General features: G+C 38.2%; 1 protein-coding gene across 1 annotated transcript in view; it reads right to left on the reverse strand.

The window, feature by feature from the left end:
* Positions 1–15629, reverse strand: part of PDE7B (phosphodiesterase 7B) — a gene marked incomplete at its 3' end in the record, with an annotated part of 632720 nt that overhangs the window by 478728 nt on the left and 138363 nt on the right. The gene's annotated exons all lie outside the window — the stretch shown is intronic.

Below are 15629 nucleotides of genomic sequence, written 5' to 3' on the forward strand. Positions count from 1 at the left end.
CACAGCACCATAATTTTTTATTCTACTGAGTATAGCCATGACAGAAATAATATATTTAACAGGGTATTTCAAAACAGGAATATCCTGAGAAAAAGAATTTAGGGAGCTACCGTAGCTTAAAGGAAATGGTTAATACCTAGGTACCTTTGCTTTGCATCTGTTCACACCAATAACTTACCAAACTATAAGGTAGCCTCCTGAAGGACTTACCTGTCAGGAGGTCATACCTGAAAATGACTGGTGTCCAGTTTGTTTTCTCTCTCACTACAGAGTAGTATGAATCTTGTCACCAAGCATACATAGGTTACTAGTTTTTAAATCAGATTTGTTTGTCTTAACACGAACTGTTGGTCTATAGGGTCATCAGTATATGAACTGTGGACAGGAAGAGGCTAGGCAACAGAGTTGCCTAGTTTGCAAGTTATCAAGGCTAAGGACTTGATCGACAGTATACCAGCTGAAGCCTGGTCTGCAAAGTAAGCCAGTGGGCACCATTCTCTTCCAGATGCAAAGGTCTTTTAGCTATGACAAGCTGGAGGGCCCTGAAGCAGTGGTCAGCTGCACTGCAATTTGTTCCTAAGATGACAAAGAGCAGAAAGTACAAACAGGGCAAGGTTGGAGACTTCGGTCAGAGGCCCTGGGTGATCCCAGTGTTGCCAAGAGCCTGAACTTGGTAGTGTAACTTCTTTGCTTGAAAGCCCTCCATCAAGCGGGACCTCTGAGGCGTACAACTGTAATTTCAAACCACAAAAGAAAACAGAACCCTTTCAAAATTTTATTTTGCTGAGGAAGCGGATGATTTAAATATGTCTGTTTGACACATGCCTATCTGACTTCCCAGTTCCCTTAGGTTTCTTGCAAGTCAGCCATAAAGCTATTCCCCACTTGTTCTGACAGGATTTATGCAGTCTACATCTGGTATTCAGCAAGCATATTTTTCTTTCTTTTTCATTGAACTTCTGCCCATACACACATACAGGGTCTCATTTTAATAGTGGGATTATTCCCTGTGTATTTAAATACACAGGAAACAGGAAATCATCTAAAAGAACACAGTGATCTCATGGTTATATCACTTTTCCCCACAAGCCCGTTTGGAATCACAGACAAAGAGAAGATTCTGGAGCTTATAGCTTAAGAGTTTCTCAACCTGAGAGGCTGACTGACCTTAAGTTCCCTCTTCTGGTTCTTAACATAGCACAAATTAAGAAAATGAAATAGCACATTTATTCCAAGGCACAGAAAAGAAAAGGGTAATTTTTTTCAAAATAAATCTGTGTTAAGCTCTCAGAAAAGTAAAAAGGCATTCTCACATTTGGTTGGCTGATAAAGCAGGAGTCAGAAGGTCTAGGGATAGCCCTCTAAGAAGGACGCAGCCCTCTAAGAAGGTCCCTAGACATTCCAACATAGATCACAGTTGGACATAGGTTCTCTCAAAGTTGAACTGGGAATGTAGAAACCTGTATTTACTGAGCACTAACATGTCTTGACCAGGTTCCACTTAATCCTTATGAAGGCCATGTAAGGTAGGTATTATTAGGCCCATTTTACAGATGAAGAAACTGAGGTTGAACTCCTAAAGACTCCATACATTTTAAGGGAGAGTGTTTCTCCCAACTAGCAATTCTCTCCATGGGATAGGGTTGCCTAGAATGCTCTCACACCACAGCCCTGGGAAAAGGCTTGAGAGCACACTCTTCTTACAGCACCCTGGGAACGGAACTTCCAGGCTCCATCCCTGACTCTACCAGAATAGGTACCAAAGGTGCTCAAAGCGATGGCTCTGAGAAATGACAGCTCTAGAAGTCTTTTCTCCATCAAAGAACAAAGAAATTAGGTTCTGTATACTTCAGTGTATTTTATTACTTTAAATATTGGTATCTCTTTCTGGTACCTATGTCAACTCTGTTAACTCGAATGTTTGATTAATCTGAATATTTTATTCCCCAATCATGCCAAAGAATAAAACATCTGTGAAAGCAGGTTGCCTTTGTTCTGCTCCTGGAACAACCACCACCCTGCTCCCAACTCTTTAGTAATGCCAAGGTTTTCCTCCATCTCGTTTGATTCAGACGTTTTGCTGGTTCTTACCCTACTTCCTTTTCTGTGAATGTTCTTCTTTCCCATTCATCAGAAGCTGCCACCATCAAAACCTGGTTCAAATCTCCCTCAAAGTTTCTATTATTGGTCCCATGAGGATTTTAACTTTTTAAACGTACCCTGAATAGATGTATATTCAGTCTATATAATCTTGGAACTACATTACTTTGAATTGATTCTCAACCCTTTTTAACTACTCTCTGATCATTTTCCCTATAACGTTCTTTGTCTCCCTAACCTTATTAAAATTCTTTGCAGAGTGGAACAGCATCATTTGCTATTTTGAATCTTGAAATAGGGTGTGCTTAAAATCGCGTAGAGCCAATGGTGTGCTGAAGCCAGGTTGTGTCTGCTTGGGAGAGCCCATTGTGTGCGTTATGCTGCACAGTCTCTTCCCAGCTCAGTTTTCAGTGACATCATGTTGGTAGCTTGAACTTGGCCACTGTGGGAGGATTTATGTCATGGAAATTAGCAAATTAGCTACAAATCAAGGCTTGTTTTCCTCCTTTGAACAGCCAGTTTACCAGCACAGTATCCTTGCTACTCAAAATGTAGTTCACAGGCCAGCAGCCTACATCACTTGGGAGCTTGTTAGAAACACGATGTCCAGCATCTCACCTCCCACCTCCTAAATCACATTTTTGCGTTTTTTAACAAGAGTCTAGAGGGATTTGTTTGCCACAAAATGTGAAACAAGGAACTCTTAAAATCTAAAATTGATTCACTATACATAGATGGTGCCCCATAAGTTTGTTACATTGATTGAAATCCACAATATGAAACTATTGCAATTCTCAAGGCTGCTTGCCAAAGGCTGAGATGTATTTCTCCTAGTCACATAGTTACTGCTGTACAACTCTGAATAATTTGCTTTTAAAAGTTTGAAATGGGACAATGTCCAATAGCTGGAAGAAATCTGGATTTTTAATACTAAATTAAGGACACACTAAACTAATACAGGAAATTAAAAGGATTTTCACACATGACACTGACAAAGATTTGGGAAGGGGCATGGAGACTCTTTTCTTGTTTTTACATGCAACTTTGATGGACTTAAGGTACCTAACATATGCAGAAATCAAAGAAATTTTGAAACCGTGGGCTGATATTAAGAAAGCAGCTGTAGCATCTCTTATTAATGGCTTCTTCAGTGCAGTAGAAATAGAGCAAATACCCTGGGTAAAATATGAAGAATAAGCCTAGAAGCACACATGAAACTTGCAACATCAAACTCCAGTCTGCCCATAGTAGAAATTTCTGAAAAGCTTCATCAGATGAAAAGTCTCGATTATTGGCAAAGAATGAACCTCGAGTCAAGCTGCTTGAGTTCAAATTCCAGCTCTGCCACTTATTAGCTGTGTGATCCCAGGGAAGTTACTCTGTATCTCAGTTCCTTACCTGTAATATGGAAGTGTAAGAATATTACCTACCTCATTGCATGTGATGGCTGTAATACCCAAGCCCACGCTTGTGGTCTGTGGTGTGGCCCAGGCGTCAGGAGTCCTAAAATATCCCAGGTGATTTTAATGCGCAGCCAGGATTGAGAACCACTGGTCCAAGGGCATGATTAAGCAGATGTAAGAAACAAGCATGTAATAATTTGGGGGAAGTATATTGAAAAACTGTAATGGTCTCGGTGTGACTGTTATCTACTTTTGTTTCAAGGGTTGGCCTGCTTGCACTGTAAGTCTGGAACCTTGAAGAGGATATGCTTACCCGACGCTGATCAGCTTGAGGGGTGCAAAAGGAGAAGGACACTACCTCTCACGGGTCGACTAACCAAAGACTAATTTGACCTGAAAGTCAATTAATCATTTACAATGAGGACTATCTCTTTCCAGAAGGAATACCTACTTGGGAAACCAAGTTAACATCACGAAACTATTTGACAAACCTATGAAATCAGGAAAGGGTTCATAGTCTGGAGGAGGCATGAAATAAACTAGATTCTACATTCTAGATTGATGTCCTCAAACTCTGCTACGTGTTAGCATCCCCTGGCCTGGGCCAAACTGCAGACCAATTGAATCAGAATCCCGGAGGATTGGACTCAGGCATCAGTACTTTAAAAAAAACTTTCCAAATGATCCCAAAGGACATCCAAGTTTGAGAACCAAGATTATTCTTCTTCCCTTGTGCTCCCAAATTCCACTTTTCAATGTTTCATCTGATAATGCTTAAATTTACATTAAAAGTAGTTGAATGATATAGGAAATGTGTTAATATGCTCTAATCCCCCACCCCCTAAATATCTACAAGCTTCTTTTTTGATACAGATTCTTCTAGATAAAGAGACTATAATTAATTATTGAATTAATATAATCCATTAACTGTGGAAGTATTCCAAATATCAGTTATGGGAAGTATTTGTTTATGCCTGATTTTTAGAAGACAGGACTTATTCATTTGAAGTTAATTTGCATTTACAGTATATATCATAAAACTACAGAGAAAAAGTGAACTAAGTCACAAGGTTTTGTGACTCCTTTTATGACACTGTATTGCAACTACAAATGATCATGAATTGGCATGAACAATTAGCAGGGCATCTTGTCACCTGATTATAACAGAAATGCTCTTTCCTTTGAAGAACTGGAAGAGAAAAGAGCTTCTGCATCTCTCTCATGTTCATTACCAAGTGCAGTGAATTGCAAATAATAGGTATTCAGTAATGTTTTCAGAATTAAATTACCTTAAATCCCTTTCTTTTAAGACTAAAGCAAAATCAATAAAGCAGGTCTATTGTTGTGAAGACTTGGGATTTGCTTCTTGCGTATACTGTGGATGTTACATGCACACATTATTTGAGTGATGTCAAGAATGAGCATTTGGAATCAAGTTGAGCACTCTATACTGTCCACAGAAAAGCATTTCCTCATCTCAACTTCAAAATTGTTAGTTAAATTCTCAGAAACACAGCCTTCCAAATGTCACCACCTCTCCTACCTGGCTCCTCCCTTTCTTGCTCTAGTCTTCCCACTACAGATTCCTTGGTTCAAGGGATTTTAGGCAAATGCTGAAGGTCACTGTAATCAGAGTTCCATCATTATAAGGGCCTAGTCATTGTCCATTTGCATATTCAGTCTCCCAATTAGAATTACAAAATTCAGTCAAAAAATTTCTTAAACCTGATTGGGAACTTGAGGCAAATGACTACCTTTAGCTATTTATGATTTTTGTGAAAATACATACATGCAATGATGGAAAATATGAAGAGGATGATCAATTCTCATTTTTCCATCCTTCTTACTCAATCATTTCTTTCTCATGAATTTTCTTGTCTGGCATTATCAAACAACAAAATAGATGGCCTTCATGAGCACTGATCTTCAACCTCAAATAAATAGCTAATTAATACAATAAATATATTTTATTTATATTGTATTTATTATAGTCTATTCTATTTATCTATTTTCTAAAAAATATATATTTAAAAATTTTAATAACATTTTATTCAACTTAACATATCCAAAATATTATCACTTTAACATGTACTCAATATAAAAATTGAGATATTTTACATTTTTTTGTTACTAATTCTTTGAAATATGTATGTATTTACAGCACATATCAATTCAGACCAGCCATTTTTCATGTGCTCAGTGGCTGCATGTAGCTAGTGACTACTATATGGGTAATTTAGTTTTAGGCTATTTAGTGCCCATATTTTGGGTCTCAGCTTATTCTCTCCCTCCTCCAGGAAGTAATCTCTTCCTGTCTTCACATGCTGCTGTTAAGATGCCCCTTCTCTCTCTCTCTCTCTCTATCATCAGTGCAGATCTCTGTGTACAGAACTGAGGGGAGGGGCTGTGTCTCTTTCCACCCTTAAATCTTTACTACTGCCCCTGCCAGTAGGTACCAGGTACATATTTGTTGAACAAGTGAATGGTCCTAGGTCACACAGTTAGTTGCAAAACTTGAATAATGTCGTGTGTGGTCTCCCACCACACAGCTATTTCCATGGTTGCCACCCCATTAAGATCATTGGTCACAGAAGATCTCAACTCATGGTGGATTCTGGCTGGAGAGCTGGATCCTGGATCCATCTTGATAGCAGCCAATCTTCAGTGAGCCCTTACCATGGGCGGGCACTGTGGTAAGCGTTTTGCCTACATTCTCATCTTTACCCCCACCATGCGGGCTCTACTGTTATTAGTCCTACCTTGTAGATAAAACTGAGCTTCCACAAGGTTGTAGCTTGTCAGAGAGATTGCTGAGATTAGAACCACGTCTTTCCAACTCTAAAGCGTTGTTCTTAAATAAACAGCTCCTTTGAAAGATAACTTTTTATGTGTGTCCTTGGACAAGTTCCACCCTCTCTTCAGGTTCAGTTTCCCCAGCTGTAAAATGACAAGTTGGAGTGGATGGGCAAACCTGCAGGGGTCCATAGGCTCCCCAAGGTCTTAGAGCCTTTGGTAAAGATCTGTAAGAATGATGTAACACAGGCAGTCCCTGGGCCCACACAGTGCCTGTGAAATCCCAACATCCATATTGAATATTTAGGCAGGGAAGCAAAAATCATCATTATGTGAAAATAGTGACTATGAACTGACCACTTAAAAAAAATCAGTTCCCCTTCGAACATTTCTCCTCACTAACTTCAGTATCTAATCCTAACCATTGAGTCATTATACACAAAAGATATGCCTTTTGCTGATTTTTGCAGATAAGTCAAGGCAAATTCAGTCCAGTATAAATGGACTGCAGAGAGAAGTTTAATGTCTTGAGGAGGATCCAGGACGTCACGTACTCAAAGCCACTGGCAACTTAGGATCTGGCAGGCGTAAGCCAGTTAACTGTAAAAAAGAAAAACCAACAAAGATTAAGATACAAACGTTTCTTTAAAAATGGATTAAAGCCCTCACAGTTAGCAAAAAGAATTCTTTGTGCTGTGTAATTCAACATGAGGCGAAGGATGTTGATTATGCTGTCATACCATTTTGAAAGAAATATGCTTGCTGATTTGTTCAAATCGTCAGTGCGTAAATATTAAATATGAGAAACTTTGTAAATTTTGATTTCATTTTTTAAAGTACACCCTCAATCAAATTTTTTAAATCTACAGATCACTCTGAAATTTTGTCCCATGTTTTTAAAAAGTGGGTTCACTTTTAAGGGCCTTTATCCTGGTACTAATTATTCTCAGCTAAGAAGGCTGACCTGGTTTGCAGGTGGCCTTCTGTTGGCCCAGAAGATGAGACTAGAGGCCAGGGCTAAGGTCAGGGCCACATCCAAGGTGGTTACCAAGCACTTTCTCCCCCTTCTCGCCACAGGCTGTGGCCAACGTGAACAGGAAGGAGGGGAGCAGGTGGCCGCTCTATGCAGGGGAGGGGGCTCTGGGGTAGGCGGAGTGGTGGCATGAGCTGCAGCTCCGGTTCGAGCAGATGAAGCAGTTACCAGGTGAGTCACACCTCTATGGATGGAGGGTCCTGAACGTGACTCCTTCCTCTAGTCCCACTTGGGAACCTGGCTCAGGGCAGGAATAAATTAGCACTGGGCTGTTCCTCACTATCCTGTGGGTAAAAATGGAGAAAGACACAACTCAACTGCCCAGCCATAGCGGGGCTGGTTGGGAGTGCTCTTGACCTCTTCTCTTAAGACTTTTTCTTAAGAGCAGTTTTAGGTCTATAGTAAAGTTAAGAGGAAGGTACCGAGATTTCCCATCTCCCCCCACACGTGCAAAGTCTCCCCCATTATTAACACCCCCCCACCGGAGGGGTACATTAGTTACAACTAATGAATCCACACTGACATATCATTGTCACCCAAAGTCCATTCTTAGTGTTGTATATTCTATGAGTTTGGACAAATGTACAATAAGTATCCACCATTACAGTATCATATAGTATTTTCACTGCCCTAAAAATCCTCTGTGCTCTGCCTAGTCATACTTCCCCCACTCCCCCAACCACTGATCTTTTTACTGTCTCCATAGTATTTTTGTCATTTCCAGAATGTGATATAGTTGGAACCTTTTCGGTTCTTTTCTTTCACTTAGTAATATGCATTTAAGTTTCCTCTATGATTTTTAGGGCTTAATAGCTCATTGCTTTTTAGCTGAATAATATTCCATTGTCTGGTTGTACTACAGTTTATCCATTCACCTACTGAAGAACATCATGGTTGCTTCCAAGTTTGGGCAATTATGATTAAAACATCTATATGCAGGTTTATGTGTGGACATTGAGTTTTCAATACCTTTGGGTAAATACCAGAGAGAGTGTTTGCTAGATGTTATTATAAGATTATGTTCATTTTGTAAGAAACCATTAAACTGTCTGCTAAAGTGGCTGTATAATAAACATATATTATATATTCTTTAAAATGTAATGCATCGGGCTCACCCAAAGCAATTAAATTCAGAATCTTGGGGCAGGAAGGGAGGGTAGAAGGGGAAGATCCAGAAACCTTCACTTTTATAAGCTCCCCAAGATGAGTCTACTTTATCCAAAGGTGAGAAACTTTGTTGTAATTTAGTGTGCTGCTTATTCTATTGCCTAAGAGTTTGAAAAGAGTACTGTACTGGTGACCCCAACATCCTTAATTTTCCCAACAGCATGGCATATTTGTATTTATAGGGATCAGAAGGTTGCTTCTTTTCTTAATACACATTATAAAGGCCTATATTTTCCATTTGGAGTAGAATCATAAATAACAGCAACAGAAAGTTGGAAGGAAGCTTAAAATGCAGTGAGTTCATCGCCCACTATTCCATCTTAAGGAGTACAGGTGAAAAAATTTTAAGGACCTCTAGAGAAGTTTTCAAAACCTTTCCCAGTAATATATTCTGTAGTTAACATAATTTAATTTAACGCAGTTTATTTATATTAGCCTTATTTGTTTTTTCTTTTCTTATTCAAAATTCTCTGAGTTTTGTTTTAAACAAATATGAAATCTAGTATCTAGTCCTTTATTTAAAACAGGGGAAAAAAAGCATTGACCATATCCTTCCCTTAAATAAATCTGCTCTAAATATTATAATATAAGCTTTTCAGAAGTTATAGTTTCCAAACTTTATTTCTTTGCCAGTCAATATTTAGCCTATGGCTCTCCAAGAAAAAATATTGCAAGCAGGGGTTCCAGACACACAGGATAATTTGTGACATGCCCCCAGATAGCCAGTAACAGGATCTAGACTTGCAAAAAGACAAGCTGAATTGGGTTGTGGGATGAAGAAAGCATAAAGTATACAGGTATGATGGGACAGCTAACAATGGGTTTGGGAGTCATTGGTTTTTAATTTACATTTAATCCATATCAGATGTGCCCACGTTCAGACAGTAGTTGGCACCCATCCTTTTACATCTAAGATTAAATGATAATGGTGATTAAATGATTATGATAAATAATTTAATTTAATTTAATGGTGATAATGGAGTTTTCAGAAAGAGGGTTAGAGGAACTTTATAATCAAACTCAATAGGAAGGGATTGAGTTTAGAATGCCAACAGGTTAACCAGCACTGCTGTTTTCCCTTCTAATCCCAATAAAATATAAATTCTCCCAGAGAACCCTGGACAAATATATCTTCTAATGTAGCATCATGAATAGGAGGCCAGTAAGAATTTTATAAAGTAGTTTAAGACTACTTTATGACTTGGGTAAGTTAATTAACCTTTTTGACTCTCAGTTTTCCCACCTGCAAATGGGAAAAAACAATTGTAGTGACATCATAGGGTTATTTAGGTATTAAATGAGACATTCATGAAGTATAAGAACATAACTTCTCATAGGAAATTAAATAATAAATTAGCTATTGTTTTTATTAATGTACCAATAGGTGCACCATGTGTTTTACTCATAAAGTATGGGAGAGTAGGGGTTGGGAAATGGCCAGAGTGTTTGAATTTGGAGTTAAAGGTCATTTACATACACTTATGACTGGAAAGGTCTTAACCTTACCTGGATTTTATTTTCTTTATAGACTCTGTTACTATAAAAAGACATCCTTTAAATTTCTACCAAATTACACATCCAGGACTCTTTAGAACAGTGTGTTTATTTTTAATTTGAAGGTGCCCTTGGGTGTTTCCATGTTCACAGGCAAAGCCAGAGACCTCAAAAGTGTTCAAGGCTTGATTGGCCGGTTCATGTTGGAATGTAGTTTGCATCCCATAACTTCCTGATTTCCCATGAACTGGAACTCAGAAATAGTTTCCTGCGAAAGTGACTCTGAGAATCAGCTGGTTGTTAGTTCATTTACTCAGGACCAAATTCTAAGCAGACATCCATAAAAGTAGCTAAATTTCCCCACTGGTTTAAGGAAGCTTCTTTTGTTGGCACAAATTCATTCCCTTCAGATTTTACCTATTATATTAATTCTATACTGCTTGAAATAAATTCTTTCTGTTCTCCTTCAGTAAACTAGGACTTGTATGAAATCTCTCTGGCCATATAAATTCATGAATTCAGAATAAAATGATTAAGCAGAAAACAAAGGAAAACAAAATTCAAAAAAAAATCTTGTTTTTCTGGATCCATTTAAATTAAATCTAAAATACTGTAAACTTCCCTAATAATTAGTGATGTTAAACATCTTTTCATGTGTATGTTGGCCATCTGTGTGTCTTCTTCAGAAGAACATCTATTCAGATGCTCTGCACATTTTTTAATCAGGTTCTTTGTTTTTTTGCTGTTGTTGTTGCTGAGTTATATGAGTTCTTTATATATTTTGGATATTATTGGATATATGATTTTCAAGTATCTTCTTCATTACCACAATGAGATATCACCTCACACCCATTAGAATGGCTATTATTAAAAGGGCAAGAAATAAAAAATGTTGGAGAAAAGGGAACCTTCATATACTGTTGGGGGGGGGATGTAAATTGGTGCAGCCATTATGGAAAACAGTATGGAGATTCCTCAAAAAATTAAGAATAGAACTACCATATGATCCATCTATTCTACTTCTGGGTATTCATCCTATGCATATGAAAACACTAATTAGAAAAGATATATGCACCCCTATGTTCATCACAGAATTACTTACAATAGCCAATAGCACACACAATGGAACACTACTGAGCAATAAAAAAGATAAAATCTTGCAATTTTCTGCAACATGGGTGGACCTTGAAGGTATCAGGCTAAGTGAAACGTCAGGTGGATAAAGATAAGTACTGTATGATTTTACTCATATGTGGAATAAAAATACCCCCAAAATATAAATGACCAAACCAAACAAAAATAAATACATAGATACAGAGAACAGATTAGTGGTTACCAGAGTGGAAGCGGGGTTGGGAGAGGGCAAAATGGGTAAAGGAGCTCAGCTGCATGATGACAGATGGAAACTAAACTTTTGGTGGTGAATCTTGTGTAAACAGTGGAGACAGAAGTCAAAATATGTTGCACGCATGAAACTTTAAAAAAATTTTAAGTAAAATACTGTAAAATTATTTTTATTCTAGTGTGTCTTTTATTTCAGTCATCCTACCACTAGAAAGTATTTATTTGAGTGCCCAGTTCTATAGATATCACTATGGAGAAATTCAAGAAGTTTAAGAAATGGCCCCAAATCTCAAAGATTTTATAATCTCACTAGAAGACAAATAGTCAGAAAACAATTATAACAAAATATGATTAAATATCAAATGGATGTCAAAGGAGTACAAATAAGGAACTGATTAGGGGTTAATTTGGTCCATGGAGGGAAAAAAAGCATTGAAGAGTTTACCTTCAGCAAGCTCTGAAATCCTGGAATGTTAGAATAAATTTTCAACAGGCAGAGATAATTGGAGAGATTATTCAAAATGGAGATAACAGTAGAAAAAAAGGACTACATATTTAAACAGTTAAAAAATAGTAGGCAGTTTTCCAGCTAAGATCGATTGAACACATTTCCAAATACATAGAAAGAGGGACAATGGGTATTTTTAGATGTTAAATATATAGCAGAACCCAAAAGCAAAATAGGAAATCTCCACATGCTAGAAACAGGGAATAGAACAATGAATCAGGAACAAGAGAGATTACAGGTCACAAAGCCTGGTGATGTTTCCATGGCCATTCAAGACCAGAATCTGGCCCAGGAAAACGTGTGCATGGCTGGAATCAGAACTGGTCCCTGTGCAAAACTGGCAGAACCCCAGAAAGCAATGCACAAACCTTGAAGAACCCAGAACATCTCTGCCTGCAGACCCAAAGTAGCTACTGGAAATGAGCCAACTGCCCCACCTTGTGGGTGAAAAAGGAGTCTTCTAAGGATATTAGACCCCCAAGACTGAGCTGCTCATGGGAGTGGGAACTGGATTCTTATTACGGATGCACTCTGAAAACCTAACACACAAAATAATTCAGAACAAACGTCTTGAAAGTACTGATAGATATACCAGTGGAAATCACCCCAAGGGAGTTATATGGATCTCCAGAAAAGATAATTTCCTCTGAAAAAAATTCACGAACGATAACCCTAGAACAAAATAGGACACTCAACGTGAAAGACAGTTCATAGGATGTGAGGAACTAGTAACAATAGAATAATATGAAAGGGAGTTTACAATAAGTATGTTTACAATGTTTAAGCTATAAAGGAAGAATTGCATCTATAAATTAAAGACAGGAAGTTATGAAAGAAGCTCTAAAAAGTCAAGTAAAAGTATAATCATTAAATTTGTTTTAAATTTCAGCAAATTGATTATACAGAAGACAAGTCATACTTAAAGATGAATTCAAAGATAGAACAGAACATCTCTCTAGCATGTTGGAGAAAGATAAAAAATGAAGGATATAAAAAAGAAGTCAGGAATCATTGAAAGTCTCATAATTCCCTCACACAAATTCCACAGGCATGAACAAAGAGTGGATAGACAATATCTAAGATGTAATGATGGAGAATTTTCCAGAAATAAGAAAATATAAATCATCAGATTGAAAATATCCACCAAGAATCAAGTAGAATAAATAGAAATATGAGGGGGAAAGATCTAAGTAAGGCAAAAATAATTGTGTCAAAGATTAGTGAGTAATGTGGTTGAAAAAGTCACTTGGGGTCAAATTACAGAGGATTTGGAAACCAGGCTAAGGAATGTCAACTTTATCTTGTAGATAATGGGTGCTATTAAATTTGTGGCTGGGTCACTACAAAAAGAAGTAATGCTTTAGGACATTTGAAACAGGTAGACCACAGTGATATTTTCCATTAAAGAAGACCTTTCTATCCAAATTCTTGTTTTATAACTTTTCTATATTTTGTATTTTTATTTATATTTTAAAGGGTCAAAAAGTCTCTCCTAATATTCTGAAATGTTATTTTCAAATATTATGTTTACACGGGCTATTAAATTCTAAAAATACAAAAAACAAAAAATCGAAACAATACAAACAAAACCTGAAGAAGCCATTTCGTCTGTATTTATTGACCAAACCTTTTCAAATGAGTCAAGCAGATAAAAATCTATTGCTTTTAATAATCTCCACAAAGGGAAACATTCATTCACGTACTTGTTAAAAACAAGGTTGAGGGCCAAGTGCAGGGCCAAGGTGTGAGGGAACTGAGTTGATGAGCCTGTCCCTTCCCCAAAGTGACTGCTCACAGCCCAGTGAGGAGACAACCAAAACATCCATTAACACAATAGTGTGGGATATTTGCTGTCAGAGAAGTATGCATTTCGTTGCTATGGGAGCTTGGGAGGAGGACTCCTAACTAAACTAGTGGAGGTGGGGGAGACTTCTAAGAGTAGGTTATGCTGAAGCTGCATCAGAAAAGTTGAATTAGCTAAGCAGACGGCATTCTACACCTTCGGGGCATTGCAAGTGCAAATCGTTTGTTATGGTTGATGCACAGGTAACAAAGAAAGACATCCTGAAAATGGAGCTGGAGAGAGGGAAGTAGAGGCTGGTCATGAAGTGCTTTCTGAGTGCCATTCTGTAAAGTTTCACTTTACACTAAAGGTGATAGGAAGGCAATAAATGACATGTATATAGAAAGAAGCAGATGCTAGGACTGAATTTGTATTGGAGAATGATCACAATGGAGCAGTATGGAGGGTGGATTACAAAGGGAAGATGAGATAGGGAGACCAATGGGAAGAAGAATAAAATAATCCAAACAAGAAATGATGAAAGCCTCAACTAAGTCTTCTTAACTTTGTAGCTGGAGAGGCAAATGCTTTTGTTTTTGTTTGTTTTGTTTGTAGTGTGGAACTCTCTAGCAAATGATATCTTACGATATGAAACAAGTCACTGCCGAGCTGGTAGAGGCTGAGGTGGAAGTCGTGAGTTGCTCTGCTCCACCCTCCCCTGCATCCTGCAGCATCTCCTGAAGACCCTCTGAGAAACACAGTGTGAAAATGTACAGGCACAGAGAAGTAGCATCAGTGTTTTGACCCATTTTATTTAATAAACTCTTCTAGCGTCTAATAATCTGTAGTGTCAAGTTGCTCTTCACTATCTAAAGTAAATCTCTACAAGAGTTCATAAGAAGCCTCACTTTATTTCTTTAGGTATCAAATAAATATTGCACTCAATAAATCTCTCAGTGTGTCTCTGGCCTCTGTAACCATACATCAAAACACAGTTAATGATAGCCTTGTTTAAGCAGACATTCTGACCGTCTATTTCCTGAATCAATCTGAGAGTGATGACTCTGGATCCAGATTGCATAAATAATGCAACATTTTTAGATCTCATTTATTCTCATTCTATATCCTCTCCTTTAGAAGAATCATCGGCCTGCTTCTTTGCAATCTCTAGCTATGACTGCTGATTTTGTACAAATATCAAGAGCTAGCCCTGACTCTATTTTGAGCTCCAGACTTGCAGTTACTACTGGACATGTTTAATTAGACTGCACAGACACCAGTACTGGCCAAAATGAACCTTATCAATCTCTACTCCACATCTGGGCCTCTGCCAGTTTTACTCACGAAGCTGAGTACGCTGGCACCACTTAGTACTTACCCAATAATCATCCTGCGCCATTCCTCTCTCCCTCCGCACCAAATTACCTTGGTTGTTGTTTCTACCACCTTAAGACCACCCACAGCTGATTGCCTTTTCTCCAGTCCCATAGCAGCCTTCATCTTGTTATCGGAACTTATTGTGGCAAAGACTGTGGTGCTCGGCGAGCATTCCACCTGCTCTCCTTCATTTCCCAGCCTCCTGTGGTCGGGCAGAGCCATGTAACTGGTTGTGACTGTAGGAAAATGACATGTGTCACTTTCATCCTGAAGCATAAGAGAGCCATTGCATGACGCTTAGTTCCCTGTTTCCTCACTGCAGTGATTGAAAAAGCCATGTGTTCCAGGTGGTGCAGCCAAAGCATGGTGGAGCCTGAGTCCCTGACTGACGTTGTGGAACAGAGACCCTGAGACCTGTGTAGGGCGCACAGAACGAGTGGGTAATACCCTTTGGTTTCACTGAACCACTGAGATTTAAGCATCGTTTGTTACCACATCCTAACTTAGCTTATGCTAACACTTACCGATTGGTCTCCTCATCTTGGGGACAGTCCTGCTTCAATATTCTACACAACCTCAGAAATGATCTTTCTAAAATTAATGTATTATCATGTCACAAACACTTCG

The sequence above is a fragment of the Balaenoptera physalus genome (assembly GCF_965194825.1).
Source record: "Balaenoptera physalus genome assembly, chromosome: 9".
Classification (NCBI taxonomy): Eukaryota; Metazoa; Chordata; class Mammalia; order Artiodactyla; family Balaenopteridae; genus Balaenoptera; species Balaenoptera physalus.